The 19,433-nt window shown below is 50.6% G+C and overlaps 1 long non-coding RNA gene across 1 annotated transcript; it reads right to left on the reverse strand.

Annotated features, from left to right (window-relative positions):
- Positions 1-7,903: 7,903 nt before the first annotated feature.
- Positions 7,904-18,222, reverse strand: LOC136633484 (uncharacterized). Its single transcript, XR_010793277.1, has 3 exons — positions 18,149-18,222; positions 14,878-15,175; positions 7,904-8,741 (listed from the first exon to the last, which is right to left on the reverse strand). It is a non-coding gene; the product is annotated as an uncharacterized lncRNA (long non-coding RNA).
- Between the last annotated feature and the right edge of the window lie 1,211 nt (positions 18,223-19,433).

The following is a 19,433-nucleotide window of genomic DNA, read 5'->3' on the forward strand; positions in this document are numbered from 1 at the left end:
TCTCAGCATGTTCGCTCTATAGGACGCACTGACTTTTTCCACCCACTGCGGAGGGCAAAAAAGTGCGTCTTATAGAGCGAAAAATACGGTAGATGTCTGGGACCCAGGAGAAATACAAATCACACAAGCCTGTTGCAGTATCAAATGATTTCTAATTTATTCTAAGGTGTGTGTGGCTTATATACCATAAATGACATCACAGGAAAAGTACATACCTCTAAGATTATTAAGAATACATGATGGGGTATTTCTAAAATGATTAACATAAGTTACACCTTCTAACCTTGTAACTATAACATACAATGAAACCGTTATGAATTCAATGAAAAGGAATGCAAGGGGGGTCTGAGAGACTGTCTTATCTCCTGTCTGTCCCAGTACCATGCACAGTTATAGAAAGCTTTTGTTTAACCCCTTCACTACTTATATTAGCATCATGCTATATCTTTCTAGTCTACAATGCATTAAAGGAACAATTAGCTGATACATTGATCTACAATTTTCTTAACGGGTGTTGTTACCGATCTACCCACCAACACACCTTGTAGGAGAGGCTCTTATGGCTTCGCACGGGTGTTTGCACAAATGCGCACGTCTTGTGCAACTTTTTTGAGCTATGAACGAGGCTTTTTTGCGCACCTGTCGGCGTATTTCACTGCACATTTCCTACCCACAGGGCTTATTCTTATGTCCGCTAGACTCAAGGATGAACGGATTGAAATTGGTCTAATGAGTTGCAGATGTGTTCTTTTTCCAGCGGGAGTACGCAGTGTTTCACGCATCTCCTCAGCTATTGTGCGATCATTTGCGCACCACCATTAACTTATATGTGGATCTTTGGTGTGCAAATACGCAAAAGAACAGAACATGGTCTATTTTTTGTTGCGACCAAAATGCGTGCACCAAATTACGGAAATTTGAACGAACCCATTGAAATCAAAGGCCTCTATTCTCTACATACGGCGCGTGCAGATTTTGTGCACACAAATATGTCCGTATGAAGCCGCCTAAAACATTGGTGTTGGGGACCATTCATCTTAATCGGGTGACGCGTGTGGGGGGAGGGGGGGGGGGAATCCAAAGATCCCCATCGCAAAACATGTAAAAACATTCACTAGGGATCTAATAGTATATAGACATATGGAGAGAAAAGTCATCAAATCATAATCAACCCCAGCAGCCCCCAACATGAGACCTCTTATCTGTAAGATACAAGTAGCGATCGGGTGAGGGATAGCAGAAAGATGTTTATTAGAGTGATTAGTCCGTAATACATATGTATCTCGCTGCACGATCAGTGATCACATTATATCCTCCCAGGTCGCATGTCTCACGCTGTTTGTGCTGCTGATCATGTACATGTTGTTTGTCTGTAGTGATCTGGTTGCTCTCATACGCCACCTAGTGGTCATTTTGAGTAACTAAAAGAAAAAAAAAAAAATACTTTTCTCGAAATGGGAAGATGGAACAATGACTCTGCAGCGCCACCTATTGGAAGGTAAAGCAAAAAAAGGTTTAGTTCAGTGTCACTAGTAGAGCAAAATGTGATTGTTCCCAGTAAGAGAAACCAAGCAATCTTGTAGATATGAGACCTTTTAATAGCTAACAAATACATGATGTTATAACGAGCTAGCAGAACCTTTGAGGAAGGGTTCTAAGAAGTTCTGAAAGCTCGCTGTAATATCATGTATTTTTGTTATCCAGTAAAAGGTCTCATATCTACAAGATTACTTGGTTTCTCTTACTGGGAACAATCACTATTGGAAGGTAGCTGTGAAGGTGGTGCGCCTGGGACCTGTGGTTCTACAGGTTTCCTTGTGCACACCTTCACAGGTAGGGGGTGATTGAGCTGGCTAGCTGTGGTATTGTCCACCAGCCAATCCCCCTGGTCCGTGGCAGATAAATACCAGCAACTCTTGTGAGAGATGGCTGGTCAGTCATTGTATGTATCTCTGATTATGCTCTGTCTTAGGGGTGGACACCCACTTGCTATGCGATAGTTTTGCGATGCCAGAGTGAGTGAAAACGTAGGATAATGAAACCAATGATTTTCAATGGTTCCATTTTATTTGCGATGTTTTCACTGTAATCTCACATCGCAAAAGAGAATGGGCGATATCGCCTATTGTTCTTAATAGGGCCGGCGGCAGCAGTGCTAGCCCCATTGAAAACAATAGGAAGAGCAGTGCGCTCCCCTGACATACCTGGGGCAGAAGTCCGTGATGCTTACCCATTTGTTTCAATAGGAACGGCACGGCTGCGGCCCCATTGAAAGCAGTGGGTTTGCAGTCATGATTTTCGGGGAAGGGCTTGAAATATAAGTATGGTCGGCTGTCTTCCCAGGTGTGGGGGTGGTCAGCTCTCTCTGTTCTCATTCTCGCTCTCTGTGTGGTGTCAGCAGGTTCTATGTGTGATTGCTCCAAGAAAGGTTTGTGTCCTGTGGTTTTGTTTGGTTGCCGCTGGACTTCTGGTTAGTGTAGGGACCAGCAGTATAGCCAGGAGCCGTGCCGTAGCCCGCTAGTTTCCATATTTTGATTAAAAAGTCAACTAATAGCTGGCATTTACAGCGTTAACATCTGCTACCAGTGTTTGTGTATTGGCTGCTGTATGGTGTGATTATGGCTCTGTGTGCCTTCTTTCTTTGTCCAAGATTCCCTGTTGGTGGTGGCATGTTCATGTGTCCTATCTAGGGCACATGGGTTCCTAGAAAAAGCTATGGCCCAGTTCCCAAAGACCGCTGGGCCGACCTACCCGCTCAGGTAGGTCAGTGTCACTTACCCTAGTAGAAGATAGGTAGAGGTGCTGATCTGTGGTAGTTCACCTGGTGTTCACAATCCTTCTGGGTCACCACTGGGCCCAGTGCTTACTATTCATGGCCTATCCCGATAATAGGCCATCAATAGTATTTCCCTGGAAAACCCAATTAATAGCGGTCTACAAATATCTGAAGGGCTGTCAGTGCAGAGGGATCAGCCCTATTCTCATCTGTACAAGGAAAGACTAGAAGCAATGGGATGAAACTAAAAGGGAGGAGACACAGATTACATATTAGACAGTGAGGGGGATCAATGAATGGAACAGGTGCCATGGGAGGTGGGGAGTTCTCCTTCAATGGAAGTCTTCAGAGGCCAGACAGACATCTGCCTGGGATGATTTAGTGATCCTGCACTGAGCAGGGGGTTGGACCCGATGACCTCGGAGGACCCGATGACCCTGGAGGTCCCTTCCAACTCTACCAGTCTACGATTTTATGAGATCGACTTGTGATCTCCCTCCATTCATACCCCGAACCTGCAGGACATAACGGTACGCCATGTAGTGTTAAGAAGAAACAATATCCTTCCCAACCCACATCTATATGCCTCTCAGTAGCCAGGCCAGAAGCTTACTGCACAGTGACGGGGGGCAAAAACCCCAAAACAGCAGCCTGTGGATGGATGTTGGCTTTGGCTTACAATTCCCAGGCCTTGTTACAAGACTTGTTTAAAAAGTCTGACACTGACTTCCAGGAATGCTGCCATCCAGTAGGTGGCGCTGCAGGGATAGTGTTCCATCTAATGCACCAAATCAGGACCCAGATGGTAATAAGGATCCGCGGTCCAGTCATCCCAGCAACTCCAACATGCAGGAAGATCACCTTTATTAGCTGCATTACCAATTGTGTTGTGGTAAGATAATAGCAAGAAGGTCGGGGCAAAAACTGTGCAGCGAGTTGTTGAGGGATACCCTATAACGGCTTCCCGGTACGTGTAGATTGGGTTTTGGAAACACCACCAGTATGGTGCTGTAAAATGTCGCTGCTGCACTGCAAATCAGCAGCCTGTCAGCCATGTCTGCACCCAGCGTACAGCTTCAATGGAAAGCAAAGGCAGCTGTCAATACACAGTACATGTGCATTTAGCTCCCCCTAGTGGTCGCTGCAAGGACAAACATTGTAAAGGCATCCTGCAAGGATTAACGCGGTTTAGAGGGAACCTGCAACCCGCTATGAGCTCCATAAACTAAGTCACTGTTTCCCACCTCCAGCCCTCAGCGCCCCCAACAGGTCATGTTCAGGATCTCCTATAGTAAGAACACCTGTGGCAATGTCTAAGGACTGACAATGATACATCACCTGTGCAACACTGAAGAAATCCAGAAAAACAGAACTCTGATCATAACTATTAACCCCTTGAGGACTAGAGATTTCTAATTTCTGTTTTTTGTCCCCCCCCCCCCCTTCCAAGAGCCGTAACTTTTTTATTCTTCCATTGACCAAACCGTGTGAGGGCTCGTTGTTTACGGAACAAGCGGTATTTTTTATGTTACCATTTAATGCACCATGTGCGGGTAAAGTGGGGAGAAATCAGAGACAAAATGTGTACTTGTGGGCTGGCGCCACTCTTTCTAATATACCCATTCGACGCCATCTTGCAGGCTGCGGCCGTGTTTATACAAACGGAATAATATTAGGAATATTTATGTTTTGGAAAAATAAAATGTGTGTGGGGGGTGGGGGGGTGCACATTAATTAATAATGCGGTGACAGATAACCGACAAGTACCACAAATTGCCATGACGCCATTTTTTTTTAAGGGGTATAGTTTTTACAGTTCTGTGGATCAGTGACCAGGATACTAAGTTTATATCATTTTTTAATGTTTTTCTATTTTTAATAAGTAAATCACATTTTTTCTAAAACAAAAAATTGCCTTCCGTCACCGTATTCTGAGACCCGTAACTCGGGGGGTAAAATGGCAAAAGATGGGCAATTGAGCTTGTAATATTTTTTTTTACATTAATTAAATCTTTTTTTACATTAATTTTTTATTTAGCCCCCCCCCCGTGGGACTTAAACTTGCAATCATCTGATCGCTTGCACCATATATTGCAATACCTGAGGGTGCCTTCACACGGGCACTAAAATAGCACGATTTTCGCATGATGCAAAAGTGAATAAAAAAGCAGAATTATGAAACCAGTGATTTGCAATGGTGTCGTTCCCATTTGTGATGTTTTCACGCCTGCGATGTTGCAAGAAAAAAAATTTAAAAACACAATCTAAGGGCGCATTCAGACGACCGTATATCGGCCGGGTATTCACGCCGGCCGATATACGGCATCTCTCTCTGCAGGGGGGAGGAGGCTGGAAGAGCCGGGAGCAGTGCTCTGAGCTCCCGCCCCCTCTCTGCCTGCTCTCCAGCCCCCTGCACTATTTTCAATGAGGAGAGGTGGGATGGGGGCAGAGCTAATTCCCATAACTTAGCCCCGCCCCATCCCGCCTCCTCTCATTGCAAATAGTGCAGAGGGGTGGAGAGGAGGCAGAGAGGGGGCGGGAGCTCAGAGCACTGCTCCCGCCTCTTCCAGCCTCCTCCAACTGCAGAGAAGGACCCCGTATATCGGCCAGCGTGAATACCCGGCCGATATACGGTCGTGTGAATGCACCCTAAAAAAAATAAACGGGACCGTAAAGATCTAGTTTATTTATCACATTATTATCCCCACATGATTGTGGCAGAATTGCGCCAATTTTTTAGTCTCTGTCTCCAAGAAAAAAATAGAATAAAAAGCTATGAAAAAAGCCACATGTTCCCAAATATGGTACCAATAAAAACTACAGGTCGCCCCACAAAGCCCATCTACGGAAAAATAAAAAGTTAAGGGGGTCAGAAAACTTGCCCCCACTCATACAGCATGTTAAATGGTACCGGTGCAAAATAGAACTTGTCCCGCAGACAACAAGCCCTCGTATCGATACGGCAGCAAACAAACACAAGAGTTAGGAATACTGAGACTGCAGAATGTGAATAGGAGCCTCAATGACCCTCGGCCAGGAAAGGGTTAATGGCATTAAGCCTTAAGAATCAATAAGTCGTTTTCCCTTTTGTGTTCCAGGGACCATAAGGCCGCCTTCTCATATGATGGAACCGCTGCAGGGATTCCACGGTGGTCAAACCTGCCCCTAGATGGCGCTGGCGTGACACATTTTTACTTGCAGAATTTAATCCTTGCATCTCAATGGGTTGAATTCCGCAGCTGTGGATGTAGGATCTGCGCGTTTTTCAAAAACACTATAAATTCTTCATGGAAAATGTTTCTCCCATGTGAGATGTTGTAAATCGCTCCACATGTTTGTACTGTGATTGCGGTGGTGATTCCACATCGGATCCGGTAAGAGTGAAGGGGCCTCACTGGTTTCCAGTTTAGTTTTTTTGTTCTTTTTGTCTTTTTCAATAAGGATGCATTGTCGAAAGGGAAATGTTATTCTTTATTGTTTATTTCACTCTGTAGAAACATTCGGATGTTGACCGCAGCATCTTCATTGTTAAGCAGATGAATTATGATATGAGGCGGCGCTCATCTTCTCACTCCTTCTCTGCGAAAAAAAACCCATATGTGACAATCGGAGAGCAAATGTTCTGTCATTGATAAGGTGATAATAACATGAACATAAGTCCACGTTACGCTGAACTACAACTTAAGACAGGCAGGAGAGTAAGAGATCACAGTCTGCTGCCTGCTCAACCATGACTGCCCCCTACCAATCTGGGGCCGCCTGTAAATGTGACATAACAGGGAAGACCCGGGAAACTGCGGCTCAGGCCGTCTAAGTAAAAAATTATTCCTCAGGGTTGGACTGACATTTCCATAGTGCCAGCGATCCTCTGAGGCGGGTGAGGACCATCTTTGCTGCCATGTACCAGTCACCGGTAGTTACTGTAAGAGGTGGCTACAAGCAGCGTCTACCGACTGTGTGTCAACGACTATTGTGGCATGGTAAGTTTAGGATTCCTAGCAGCCAATCAGGATACATTCAGATGCAGGGGGAGTGGTCTTCAATGCTAAAACATGCAAAATACCCCCTTGATATTGTAAACCAGGGATGAAATAATTCCTGCACAGCGCCACCTATTGGAAGTTACGCTCCCTATGAGTCAATATCTGACCTTTCAGGGGGTCTTGCAACATGACTAGGAATGTAAGTCAAACTGAAATACCCTATGGAGGCTGCTTTGGGGTTCTCCTCCTCATGAGCAGAGAGTCCTGGTTGGCTGGGTGTGAGTCTAGAGTCCGGGGGTGTAATGTTTCTCCTTGTGGAGAGTGTAGGGAGTCTCATATGGGCCAGCCACTTAGGGTAGCTACCGTCCAATAGGTGGCACTGTGGAGGATTATTCTATCACTCATTTGCATAATTATTTTCCCAGAGAACACTGCATGGCTTGTAAGACTCCTTACGGTGTTCTCCACAAGTAGGAACCTCATCCCGCAGACCTTTTGCTTTGCAACAGTGAAGTCCAATGCTTTGCACAGATGCTGATTTTTTTCCACTGCGCGTGGATTGGGTTTTAGACATCCCGTCCACATATGTTGTACCGTAAAGCTGCACCACATCTGAGCCGCACTTGTAATAAGCGGCTAATCTCTATCCTCCTCCCGAAAGGACAAAGCATGGTACATACTGAGGGCGCGGTCACACGAGCGTAGGCGTATTTACGTTCGCACGTGCGCAGCGTTTAATCACCGGAAAGAACGTTTTTCGGCGATCATGACCAGAGCTAGAAAGCGTATTATCGTTTGTTCCTACTTTGCAAACTATCTTTTCGGCCATCGAATATGCGTTGGCGCGTATTTTGGTCGCATATGTTCCGTTTTTTTTTCAGGTTGCCGTTTTTACGCGCCGTAAAATCGCCCGTGCGAACGAATACATTGGAAACCAATGCCTCAGATGGTCACGTTTATACGATTGGGCGCAAAAACGCCCCGTTTATGCGCTCGTGTGAACGCACCCTAACTCTGTAGAGATGTACGCTCTCACGTGATGCCAGGCGTGATTACCTCCCGTCTAATAGACCGCGCTGCCCCACACAGCACCACACCCCTCACCACAAATAAAGGGAATAGTTATGTAATGAGTGAACACCACTGATTTTTATGAGGCACACCCAAAAGTACACAGACACGCCTGCGCCAATGTTCAAGGCGCACGCCCAATTTTCATTAGGAAAACTTGAAGCCTTATGAGATGAGTTCGGGGACTGATCTCAGATAATTCAGTTAGTCATGTCCATTGTGAAGGCATGGAGGACTCTTGTGACGACACTGGCTGGCTCGGTGAGCATGGAGGATCAGTGGTTAGCACTGTTGCCTTGGGGTCCAGGCAATATCTGCAGGCAGTTACTACAATATCCCCATTTTTGTGTGGGTTTGCTCCCATGATGAGTTGGGAAGATTGGAGTCAATGGCAGTTGTTGGTCCGGGCTGGTTTGCATATGAAGAGGCGACGTAGGCTTGTCTTTTCGGGAGGTGGTAGGGCGGGCGTCAGGCTCCATATAGCGGGTTGTTAGTGGAGAAGAGAGCCCATTTTGCATGCTGGGACCAAGCAGTGTTCTTGGTACTGCCGATAAGCTCAGTACATTGGGGTGGGCCGGCAGCAGGTTGGGCATGGAGCAGTCATACGTCCGTCTCGTGGACGATTAACCAGACTCCCTCCCAGTTCTAACTCTAAATGCCATAATATTCTGCAGATTGATATCAGTCGTTGGTCATTATAGCGCCTCTCAGAGCAAAACCGTCCTAAATCTGTGCCGTAGGCGTCTCCAAAGGTCCAGCGATCACATCATGGGCTACTGTGCCAACGGCTTATGGAGAAACCTGCTGACACGATCTCCTCAGCCGAACCCCTCAGCAGAGTGCAGTCATCTAGGCATCTCCTCCGCCTTGTTTTTAGGACTACAAGCCATTTCAGGACTTTTTTTCTTGTACTGCAAAAAGAACAAAAAAGCAGAATATTAAAAATAATATAAAGTTAAACCAATTTATGATAACATCCATAATATAATAATAATCTTTATTTGTATAGCACCAACATATTCCGCAGCGCTTACATAGACAGGGGGAATACAGAAAGACAAAAGTACAAACATTACAGAACCGCGGTTACATAGTAATCAGCTGATGGAGACAATAGGGGTGAGGGTCCTGCTCCAACCAGCTTACATACTACAAGTAATGGGGTGATACAGGAGGTAAAGGGGCTGGAGATGTGCAGGTATGGCGAGGTGGAGATGTGCACGGTATGGTGGGCTGGAGATGTGCAGGTATGGAGAGATAGAGATGTGCACGGTATGGGGGGGTGGAGATGGACACAGTATGGCGGGGTGGAGATGTGCACGGTATGGTGGGGTGGAGATGCGCACGGTATGGTGGGGTGGAGATGCGCACGGTATGGTGGGGTGGAGATGCGCACGGTATGGTGGGGTGGAGATGCGCACGGTATGGTGGGGTGGAGATGTGCACGGTATGGTGGGGTGGAGATGCGCACGGTATGGTGGGGTGGAGATGCGCACGGTATGGTGGGGTGGAGATGCGCACGGTATGGTGGGGTGGAGATGCGCACTGTATGGTGGGGTGGAGATGTGCAGGTATGGCGAGGTGGAGATGTGCACGGTATGGAGAGGTGGAGAGTGAGGGATTCTATACACATAGACAATGGTCAGACATCAAGCTGTGTGATGGCAGGAACGGTGTGACTGCAGGAGCGGTTTATGATGGCTAGCAGGGATTGCAGTCAGTAGGTCAGGGAGCATGTTATCAGGCGGAGTACAGAGGGGTTTGTTTAGGGAATGCGGTATGCCTCCCTGAAGAGGTGCGTTTTTAGAGCACGCCTGAAGTTCTGCGAGTCCTGGATTGCTCGGGTAGCCTTTGGTAGTGCGTTCCAGAGGACTGGTGCTGCTCTGGAGAAGTCTTGGAGGTGGAAATGAGAAGATCGAGTTAGAGGGGCGCTCAGTCTGGTTTCGTTAGCCGAGCGGAGAGCCCGGGCTGGGTGATGGATTGAGATGAGGGATACAATATAGGGGGCGCTGCACTGTGGATGAGGGATACAATATAGGGGGCGCTGCACTGTGGATGAGGGATACAATATAGGGGGCGCTGCGCTGTGGAGGGCTTTGTGGATGAAGGTAGTGAGTTTAAATTGAATTCTGTATTTAACGGGCAGCCAGTGCAGTGACCGGCACAGGGCAGAGGCGTCCGAGTAGCGGCTGGACAGGAAGATGAGCCTGGCTGCCGCATTCAGGATGGATTGGAGGGGGTAGAGTCTGGTGCGGGGGAGGTCGATCAGCAACGAGTTGCAATAATTGAGCCGGGAGTGGATGAGGCGACAGTGAGCGTTTTTAGCGTGTCTGCAGTGAGAAAAGAGCGGATTCTTGCGATGTTCTTGAGGTGCAGCTGACATGTTCGGGCCAGAGATTGGATGTAGGGGGTAAATGATAGTAAACATGGTAAATAATATAAGTGTTTCATCATGTACGAGTGATGCAATGGCTTGATAATGTAATGAAGTGCAGCAGTGAACAGACGGAAGGAGACAACTCTATAATGCACTGTAGTAATACATTCTTAGGCTAGTGGAACACTACAGCTTTAGCCCAGGTTTGAGAAACTGTATCAAGTCCTGTGAAGAGAAACACTCTCATACATGGTGAATATACCGTATAGACCTGTTACTGACCCTGAACTGCATTCCGTATTATACCCCAGAGCTGCACTCACTATTCTGCTGGTGGAGTCACTGTGTGGATTCACATTACTTATCCCACACTGGGACCCCCACTGATCCAGAGACAACTCCCCCCTCCCCCGGAGTGTCCTAAAGAGTGTGGCAGCAGTGTTTGCACCATAGATGGTCCAGTTCAGGCGCTCAGCAATCTCTGGTCCCGCTGGAGTAACACTGCCAAGATTCCGGCACACGCCGGGGCGATTTCTTGATGGGGGTCCCAGCAGTCAGGGTATTCCTGTGAATCGGGGATAACTTGCCGGATGGTAAACACATCTTCACAGTCTTAGCTCCTTTTTATACGGAATGGGTGTGGACGGTGTGAATTTGACCAATAATGGTTCAGTGTGAACACGGCCGGCGATGGAACGGTGAACGATCATTCATTCTCTTATGATTCCTCCACTTTATACAGGCCTAAAAATAATTGTTTGCTCATTCATCTCGTTAGTCCAGTGAATGTCAACGACTGAGGAAACGGCGTTAACCCTTTGCAATCCAATTTTGGATCCAGGGTTTCCTAGGGGGCTTTCTCTTTCTGCCATTATACAATGGCACCATCTGCTGGCTAGAGCCAGTACTGCAGTACGTGACATGCTGGAGAGGCCCCCGACAACAGAGCAGCCAGTAATATACAGTAAGGATACCCTGCCGGACGGCTTCTGACATCGGAGATGTACAGCCTTCAATCAGAATGTCTTTAGACGTCAGACAGTGGATTGGAAAGGGTTAAAGAAGATTTACCTGCCATTATAAACTGGCCCTCGTGTGTAAAAAGACCGTGAACGGCTGAGCAGTACGTTGGCGCAATACAAATAAAGATATTATAACCAAGCGCCAAAATATTTTATAGGTATGAAACCATGCGGACCTATCCCGCCATGACAGTTGGGGTTACCCCACCTGGACATCCCTTTTCCATATGCAGACTGGCATTAAAAAAATTTGCGTCTGAGATGCTTGGGCGTAACTTGGATGAGACGGCGGGGGGATATTCCGGCGGGCTGCACACGGCGCATGGAGTACTCGCCCAAGTGAAAACATTCGGATGGAACTCGCACAAAGAAGTCGCCCGTGTAAATATGGCCTAAGCTGAAGAGCCGCACCCGCTTGCATATTGGGCACTGAGGGCACTTTCACATGCAATGCAACATTCCGCAAGGCCCCTTTACACGCAACAATTATCGTTCAAAAAATAGTTAAACAAGCAATAATGAACGATGAATGATAATTCGCTATGTCAGCGTGTAGTATTGTGCGCCACGAAATGCGATAGGCTGCCACAGAACAAAAATGGATTTTAAACACGCCCACAAAGTGCCTTTCTATTGGCTGTTGAAGCATCATATGATCGGATGTGTGCCACAGAAATCGTTCACCATTCCGATCGCCTGTAGAGCGCCACATGATGCTAATGGTTATATTCGCTATTTCAAGGGGTACTGCTTATCGCCAGGAGGAGGATTTCAATGGGATGCCTTAAAATGTCCCGTCCGCTTCTCCCAGGGAACATTCGCAGCAGTGAACGCTCTAACTATAAGGGTGAGTCTGTGCGCTTGTACGTTGTTACTCCATCGCTATCTAACCTCCAGTCCGGTATACGGTTACCTTACCTCCTTATCGCATTGAACAAACATGGCGCAAATCCCCTCGAAATAGCGCTCAAAATGTCTCACAGGCGGCAGCGTCACATGGCTCTATCAAGGGGTTCGGAATGGCGACCACAGAACCACATGGCGCTGCCGCTTGCGAAACATTTTTTAACGCTACTTCGACATGTATGCTCACTGCTATGTACGGCCGCGATCAGCCAATGCTTCAGCGGCCAATAGTAGAGCTCTTTGTTCTTCAGTCACATATCTCCGTACTTACGGCTTCATTCGCCAAATGACCCCAATGATATTAATCCTCACGTACCGGAACCCCAACCCCGACTCCAACCGTCCGTCTTCATTCCCGTTGGCATCGCTCCAGGTTGTATTACGTCGCATATCACATCCAGTGGATCCCCTCATCTCCTTCCGTTATAATTACAGTGGATGGCGATCGGCACAACACCATGGCGGATCTCATGGATACCAATCAGCTGTAACATTAGAACCACCTGTGTGATATTGTATAAGTCCTCGGACCCCTGGAGGCCCAGACCCCACGAGACCCCTGAAGGTGGCATCCAGCACTACGATGCCATCTGCAAGTAGCATCCACATGGTGCTGGGACACAAGGCTTCACCAGAGAGCATTGCTCATCACGCTGCCTTTGCCGGATGGTCGTCTTCTTTAGATGAATCCTGGTGCCATCTCTTCACCCGGGGGCCACATGATTCATCAGACCAGGCCGTCTTCCTCCATTGCTTCACGATCGGGGGGCAATTAGTAAGCGTTAGCAAACTTTGGGTCCTAGAGCTTCCTAGTTATAAGCCTGGAGGCCAAAGCCAACAAGATGATAAGCGGTAGGAGTAGGACGCCATGGGGGTACACTCCAGGATGACGCCATGGGTGGGAGGGGGGTATGCTCCAGTATGATGCCGTGGGGGGGTACACTCCAGCATGGCACATGCGTAGGTGGCACTGATGCCCAAACTTATGAATATGCTCCTCTTGTGCCAGGAACGCCCAGGAGACTCCTTAGTGCTAACTGACATACACCACGGGAACGGTTTGAGTATAATTAAAGCCACTAGGCGTACTGGTAATGGGCAGCCAGTATGTTTTATTTACTGTACATGACTCTGTGAACAGGGACGGGACAGGTTCCCTTTACAGGGGTATTCCCAAAATTGACCTTTATTAGCAATCCACAGGATAGGTGATAAAAGTATGACCATTGAGGGTGTTACCCCTGAGACCCCACCAAACCAGAGAAGAGGGGTCTTGTGTCCGGATCTTCTCATCACTATGGGGTCACTATACCCCGCCTTCCCCATAGGGGGGTGACATGAAGATTAAATGCAGTGGTGGTTGCACATGCGTGGCGTCACTCCATTTCAGTGGGGTTGATGGAAATGGAGTACAAGCGCTCAGCTACCTCCGGCAGTCCCATTCAAGGTGAATGGAGTTGCACCGTGAATGTGTGACCGCTGCTCTGTTCAATCTGCCCCTCACTGCTGAGAGTCTGCAGGAGGAGGAGGGGGGACTTGGGATCCCCTCAGAATTAATTAGGATCTCAGAGTTGAGATCTGCACCAATCAGACTTTTATCACCTATTCTATGGATAGTACAACCCCCTTAATTCAGAGAAGACCCCTAAATAAATTCTGATCCTAGGACCCCAATCTCCTCAATCCCACTCCCCCTGTGCACACAAAGAGCCCAAGAAATAAAGGGGTTTTCTGGGACTCCAATATTGATGAGTGATCATAAGGATAGGTCATCAATATCTGAACAGTTGGGGTCCACTGCTCCGGACACCCTGCTTGAAGAGACCACTAGGCTTGGGTTAGCACCGTGGTCTCCTCTCAGGCCTTTGACGTTACGTGGCTGAGAGCAGCTCAGTCCCACTCAACTGAATGGGATTGAGCTGCTATACCAGACACCACCACTAAGAAGTGTACAGTGCTGTGCCTGGTATACAGTGAAGAGGCCGCAGCTTTTTCAGACAGTTGATCAGTGGGGGTCTCCAGCAGCGGACCTACACCAATTTAATATCTGGGTATTAGAATACCCTTTTAGAAAATAAGATAGATTGACCTCCTAAGCCTAGAGTGCCTCCCAGGCCGTGCACTTAACTCTTCGGCCTGAAGCAGAGCGGCACAGATCATGCGTCTTGTATCCTGCAGGCCGCAGCATCAAGAGGAAGAGGAGGAGCTGGGGCACCGGTGGGTTGTGCGACAAATGTCATAGACTTAGTTGCCAATGAGCACAGCCTCTGTCTGTTGGCCAGCTGAGTTTTGTGACATTTCAGATGAGCCAAAGAGGACATCCCTCCATTAAGTCTTCCTGGGCACTGCATGTAATTGATGGGGTGGGGCATGAGGTGGTGGCATAACGCCCCGGGCCCAATAGCAGCTGTTTGCTCCATTGGAGGTATGCCACTGTTCATGGTCCAGTTCTGAGGCTCATGTGCCCATCGTTGGGGCTTTTGGCATGGACACTGTGCCCGGTCTGCGCTTCCGCATCCCCATCCTCAGCAGGCTGCGGTGCACCGTGTGTTCGGACACCTTTTTACAGCCGTAGCCAGCATTGACTTTTTCAGCAATTTGTGCCACAGTAGCTCCTTTATGGGATTCGACCAGGTGAGCTAGCCTTTCCTCCCCACGTACATCAATGAGCCTTGGGCGCCCATGACCCTGTCGCCGGTTCACCGGTTGTCCTTCCTTGGTCCACTTCTGGTAGGTACTCACCACTGCATACCGGGAACACCCGACAAGACCCGCCGTTTTGGAGATGCTCTGGCCCAGCCGTCTAGCCATCACAATTTGGCCCTTGTCAAAGTCGCTCAGATCCTTGCCCTTGCCCATCCTTCCGACACATCCAAGAACTGACTAGTCACTAAGATATCTGACGCCGACAGGCACCCTCGTCACCTTCTAAGTAGTTTTAATGTTATGGATGATCGGCGTATATTATCTTATGGGAATGGCCAAAAAATAACCAAACGCTTGTCTTTTGGATGATCGGTCGGGATGAATAGTAGAAGCCCTGCAAAACAAAACCAAGTTATAAATATACATTAACGAACCGCCGAAGAAGCACAAGCATCAGAACTCATTAATCCCATCAATGCCAGCTCAGCTGGGGTCCGCTGCTCAGGATCCCCACCAATCAGCTGCTGAGAAGCGACTATGGACTGCCAGGGTGCTCAGCAGCATCAGCGGCAGCGCAGAGGTCTGGTTTGGTATTGCAGCTCTCCCTAACTGAAGTGAATCAGGCCACTGCATTACAGATGGGTTTCGGTGTATTGTAGCCATCCGTAGCAGCAGTTTGTAGAGGGTCCCAAGCAGCGCCCCCCCGCTGATCCGGTATTGAGGATGGGTTATCAGTAGTTTATGCCTTTATACTGATCTCTATAGAAATGAGTTACGTCCGTCTCTTTCACCACATTATCACCATCTTGGTCTCCACAACTCCAGCAGTCTGTCAGCTCAGGTGTTTGTCCATTTGTTTTGAGATTGAGTTTCACAAATCAGCCGCGGGGTAACAGCGACGGCCGCGGGCCCTCCTCCCCTACAAGAGCGACAGCCGCGGGCCCTCCTCCCCATAAAAGCGACAGCCGCGGGCCCTCCTCCCCATAAAAGCGACAGCCGCGGGCCCTCCTCCCCATAAAAGCGACAGCCGCGGGCCCTCCTCTCCATAAAAGCGACAGCCGCGGGCCCTCCTCTCCATAAAAGCGACAGCCGCGGGCCCTCCTCTCCATAAAAGCGACAGCCGCGGGCCCTCCTCTCCATAAAAGCGACAGCCGCGGGCCCTCCTCTCCATAAAAGCGACAGCCGCGGGCCCTCCTCTCCATAGAAGCGACAGCCGCGGGCCCTCCTCTCCATAGAAGCGACAGCCGCGGGCCCTCCTCTCCATAGAAGCGACAGCCGCGGGCCCTCCTCTCCATAGAAGCGACAGCCGCGGGCCCTCCTCTCCATAGAAGCGACAGCCGCGGGCCCTCCTCTCCATAGAAGCGACAGCCGCGGGCCCTCCTCTCCATAGAAGCGACAGCCGCGGGCCCTCCTCTCCATAGAAGCGACAGCCGCGGGCCCTCCTCTCCATAGAAGCGACAGCCGCGGGCCCTCCTCTCCATAGAAGCGACAGCCGCGGGCCCTCCTCTCCATAGAAGCGACAGCCGCGGGCCCTCCTCTCCATAGAAGCGACAGCCGCGGGCCCTCCTCTCCATAGAAGCGACAGCCGCGGGCCCTCCTCTCCATAGAAGCGACAGCCGCGGGCCCTCCTCTCCATAGAAGCGACAGCCGCGGGCCCTCCTCTCCATAGAAGCGACAGCCGCGGGCCCTCCTCTCCATAGAAGCGACAGCCGCGGGCCCTCCTCTCCATAGAAGCGACAGCCGCGGGCCCTCCTCTCCATAGAAGCGACAGCCGCGGGCCCTCCTCTCCATAGAAGCGACAGCCGCGGGCCCTCCTCTCCATAGAAGCGACAGCCGCGGGCCCTCCTCTCCATAGAAGCGACAGCCGCGGGCCCTCCTCTCCATAAAAGCGACAGCCGCGGGCCCTCCTCTCCATAAAAGCGACAGCCGCGGGCCCTCCTCCCCATAAAAGCGACAGCCACGGGCCCTCCTCTCCATAACAGTAATGGCCACAGACCCCTCCCTGCATAACTGTGACAGCCGCGGGCCCTCCTCCCCACAAGAGCGACAGCCGCGGGCCCTCCTCCCCACAAGAGCGACAGCCGCGGGCCCTCCTCCCCACAAGAGCGACAGCCGCGGGCCCTCCTCCCCACAAGAGCGACAGCCGCGGGCCCTCCTCCCCACAAGAGCGACAGCCGCGGGCCCTCCTCCCCACAAGAGCGACAGCCGCGGGCCCTCCTCCCCACAAGAGCGACAGCCGCGGGCCCTCCTCCCCACAAGAGCGACAGCCGCGGGCCCTCCTCCCCACAAGAGCGACAGCCGCGGGCCCTCCTCTCCACAAAAGCGACAGCCGCGGGCCCTCCTCTCCACAAAAGCGACAGCCGCGGGCCCTCCTCTCCACAAAAGCGACAGCCGCGGGCCCTCCTCTCCACAAAAGCGACAGCCGCGGGCCCTCCTCTCCACAAAAGCGACAGCCGCGGGCCCTCCTCTCCACAAAAGCGACAGCCGCGGGCCCTCCTCTCCACAAAAGCGACAGCCGCGGGCCCTCCTCTCCACAAAAGCGACAGCCGCGGGCCCTCCTCTCCATAAAAGCGACAGCCGCGGGCCCTCCTCTCCATAAAAGCGACAGCCGCGGGCCCTCCTCTCCATAAAAGCGACAGCCGCGGGCCCTCCTCCCCATAAAAGCGACAGCCGCGGGCCCTCCTCCCCATAAAAGCGACAGCCGCGGGCCCTCCTCCCCATAAAAGCGACAGCCGCGGGCCCTCCTCCCCATAAAAGCGACAGCCGCGGGCCCTCCTCTCCATAAAAGCGACAGCCGCGGGCCCTCCTCTCCATAAAAGCGACAGCCGCGGGCCCTCCTCTCCATAACAGTAATGGCCACAGACCCCTCCCTGCATAACTGTGACAGCCGCGGGACCTCCTCCCCACAAGAGCGACGGCCGCGGGCCCTCCTCCCCACAAGAGCGACGGCCGCGGGCCCTCCTCCCCACAAGAGCGACGGCCGCGGGCCCTCCTCCCCACAAGAGCGACGGCCGCGGGCCCTCCTCCCCACAAGAGCGACGGCCGCGGGCCCTCCTCCGCACAAGAGCAAGGGGGGGCCATCCTGGATTCTGAGCTCCCACAGCTCCAAGGTGGTGGCTCAGGTCCGACTATTGCCCATCGCGGGTGAATATCGCCCGTCGGGTGTAAATATCGCCCGTCATGTATTCATGCCTTTAATGGGTGGTTTCGGTCTGTAATACACCACGACTGCCCCCCCCCATGCCTGAATACCCCAACGCACATGAATGGGGTCTCAGCTGCCTCAGCATAAATCCCCCGGTGTGAACGAGCCCCTCTGAAGACCCCCAGAACGCTGCTGTGGCCCCCCTGCTCACACTGATGGTACCTGCTAGACCTCGCTCCTCCCCTCTGTCTCCCACAGGTGGTACAGCCCTGTGTCTCCCTCTGCAGACAGGATGCTGAAGGACCTGTGATGATGTCATGGACCGTGTGATTAGTCACATGTGTGGGGGGAGTCAGAGACAAGCCCCTCTGTACAGAGTCAGCCGGCAGCTGAAGAATAGAACGCCCCGTCCGCTGAGCGGCTGCTGCCGTACAGAAAGGGTTAAATACTATAACTGCCTGTATGATGTAATACTACGATACTGAATCATACCACAGGGGCGAATCATACCGCAGGAGCGAATCATACCGCAGGGGCGAATCATACCGCAGGGGCGAATCATACCGCAGGAGCGAATCATACCGCAGGGGCGAATCATACCGCAGGAGCGAATCATACCGCAGGGGCGAATCATACCGCAGGAGCGAATCATACCGCAGGGGCGAATCATACCGCAGGGGCGAATCATACCGCAGGAGCGAATCATACCGCAGGGGCGAATCATACCGCAGGAGCGAATCATACCGCAGGGGCGAATCATACTGCAGGAGCGAATCATACCGCAGGAGCGATCACAGCAGTGCGAGTTCTTGTCCCCCGTGGGGAGTAAAAAAAATGTGAGAGTTAGAATAAAAAATCCAGATAGCAAAAACATATTTGGCATCGCTGCATCCATAAAAGTCCAAACTATCAAAGTACGGCGTTATTTACCGCGCACGGTGAACGCCAGCACAATACAAAATAAGGACAGAATTGCGCTTTTTTGGTCAAAGATATAATATAAAGCAATCAAAAAGCTGCATGTACTCCAAAATGGTATCAATAGAAGCTACAGGACGTCCCGCAAAAAACGAGCCGCGCACAACTATGTCGGCAGAAAAATAAAGTCATCAGGTCATTTCTGCAGCAGTGTGTGCGCCATAGAACCCCCCCCCAAAAAAGATGGCAGAATTTGTTTCAGTACATTACATCCCTGTCTTCTGTTACTTTTTGCCCCAATGTCTTATTTTACTTACCTAGCAGGCATGGTCCTTGTGCCACCCGCTGCTCCCCCGGAGCCTCGCCGCCCTTCTTGCAGTCCTCGGCCACCAACAGAAGACCACTCCCTGGTTACGGGATTCATAAATACTGCTTCTAGGAAGCGATGGCTTTGATTGGGCTTCAAGCACAGCTCAGCCAATCAATGCAGTGATGGAAGAACCAATCACAGCCGTTGTGTTGTGAAGGCAGCATTGATTGGCCAATTCATAAATCCCGCCTCCACAACACGATGGCTGTGATTGGGTCT

Source organism: Eleutherodactylus coqui, chromosome 6, assembly GCF_035609145.1.
Source record: "Eleutherodactylus coqui strain aEleCoq1 chromosome 6, aEleCoq1.hap1, whole genome shotgun sequence".
Lineage (NCBI taxonomy): Eukaryota > Metazoa > Chordata > Amphibia > Anura > Eleutherodactylidae > Eleutherodactylus > Eleutherodactylus coqui.